This window comes from Polistes canadensis, unplaced genomic scaffold (genome assembly GCF_001313835.1).
Source record: "Polistes canadensis isolate GaletaPanama2010 unplaced genomic scaffold, ASM131383v1 scaffold_263, whole genome shotgun sequence".
NCBI lineage: Eukaryota > Metazoa > Arthropoda > Insecta > Hymenoptera > Vespidae > Polistes > Polistes canadensis.
Window position 1 is genome coordinate 209,574 of NW_014569810.1, and position 2,297 is coordinate 211,870.

General features: G+C 32.7%; 1 protein-coding gene across 1 annotated transcript in view; it reads right to left on the reverse strand.

Moving 5' to 3' along the window:
• LOC106790831 (acetylcholine receptor subunit alpha-like) overlaps positions 1 to 1,699 on the reverse strand; it is a 208,324-nt gene extending 206,625 nt beyond the window's left edge. Inside the window, exon 1 of the mRNA XM_014756013.1 lies at positions 1,626 to 1,699. The gene's annotated coding sequence lies outside the window, so the exon portion shown is untranslated. The remainder of the gene's footprint in view (positions 1 to 1,625) is intronic.
• Positions 1,700 to 2,297: the final 598 nt, after the last annotated feature.

Sequence of the window (2,297 nt, forward strand, 5' to 3'; positions counted from 1 at the left end):
TCTCTCTCTCTCTCTCTCTGTCTATCTCTCTCTCTTTCGGCGCTGCACACTCGCACGCACTGCACCTACGACTGAAGGAGTCTCCAAGCTTTTGCTTGTCCACCCTCGGTAGCAAAGCTTCGACGAAAATTTTCGCTCGAATGGGGGCGCCACTATCGCTCCCGACAGCCAACCACCCTTTTCGAAACATAGACACCACCCACCCAACCCAACCCCCGTTTATCAACCCATATACCCTACCCCTATCTCTACTACTATTACTTCAACTACTACTACTACTATTACTATTAGTATCACGTACAACCAACAGACTCGTTGCTACTGTATGCTCCTGCATCGAGGAATCTGGACCGAACGAGAAAATACGCGCGCGCGCGGATAACATCCCCCTTTTCCTACCCCGACACCATCACTTCAATCCCCCACCAGTTTTCTCCTACTCTACTGGTTCTATTCCCCCACCACTAGTTTCACCTTCCCACCATTACTTTCTTTCCTTACTCTTATTCAACCCCCCACCCCCACCACCACCACCACCACTTTCTTTCTTTCTTTCTTTCATCCCCCTTATTTTCTTGTTCTTCTTTTTCTTGTTCTTGTTCTTCTTCTTCTTCTTGAAGACAAGTCATGCTACCACACGGTAGATACTTGCCGGCAAGGTGAGATGCAAGCATCGGAAAGAACCCCCATCGATGCTCCGCCCCCGCTCCCCGCCAACTACCACCCACCCAACCCACATGTGAAAGAGTGAGAAAGATTAAGTGTTATTTTTCTTCTCTTACTAATGTTCATGTATGCATGTGTGTATGTATGTGTGTATGTATGTGTGTATGTGGGGATGTATTTGTGTAGGCAGACTTTCTTCGATCTGACCAAACGTGTGAAATACGTATCGAAGGGGTTCGAATACATCGATGCTTTCTTTCTTATATTTTTTTTTTTGTTCTATTTAAAATGAAATTTATCGAAGAGAGGAAATAATATTACGCGTATTATTATTAATATTAATCCGATTATTTAACGTTACTCGCGATAATTATTTAATAATTTTTTCGGATCTAATTAAACGTATGAAAAAGTAAGAGTCTCAATATTTAATCTCATTTTTTAATCATTTTTAATTAGTTTAGTATGATAGATAGTTTTTTATTCGTTTGTTTTACGTTTAATCGTATTATTTCTTTCTTTTTTTTTTGTAATAATAATAATAATAATATCGATTTAGATTTTATTTCGTTTATCGGATTTTTCGAAAAGGAAGGGATGAGATGATTGAAAGTTTTCTTTATTTATGAGAGAATGAGTGGAAGATTTTGGTCTCTATTGTTATGGAAATGAAGAACATGTACGATCCACGATGGGGTTTCAATTTCTTTTTTTTTTTTTTTTTGAAAAGAATATATAAAAAAATTTATTCTTAGAATTGTATTGATTATCATATGATGTATATATGTATATATATATATATATATATGTGTGGGGTATATATTTTTGGAGCATCGATATCTTGAACGATCAAAAAAAGAAGAAGAAAAAACCATAATTTCAATATATATTACTACGTATAATTTATACATCATTTTTTTATTATTTTTTTTTATATCATAAACGATATTAATACAAACCTCGAGATATTGTTGTAGACATTGTATTAAATATCCATTGATAAAATTTCAATATTAAATCTTGCAGTTTGGAAAAAAAAGACAGTACATTCTGTAACAAAAAACTAGATAAAAAGGGCATGTGTTGAAAAATGAAATTCGATGTACGATACGCGATCAAAACTTTTCAATTGGATTATTTAATAAATAATGAAATTGAAAAAATAACGAATTTAAATGATTAAAAAGTGGACATTACAAAATATCGAATTCTCGATGCATTAGAAAATGTGTTTTTCTATATTTAAACACAAGTGAATATGAAAAAATGCATGCTTCTGATGCATGCTTTTTTCAATATACAAAAATATGAATAGAAAATTGTTTTAATTTCATACAAAAGTATTAATCGATTAATACAATTATAAATACATATAGGAAATTATTCAAGACACGTTATGTAAAACATAAATAATTGTGAATATATCACAATAATTCAAAATTAATAAACACCGCTTTCAAAGGAAAAAAAATAAACAATATTGCACCTTGCGTCTTATTACAAAATGCATACGCAATTATGTATATCGCCATAACAATAACCATAACGAGATCAAATCTATGTTTGATCAATAGAGTACATAAATATTTTATTTAATTACATTTATATTAACGCGAAGTATGCAGTTACAT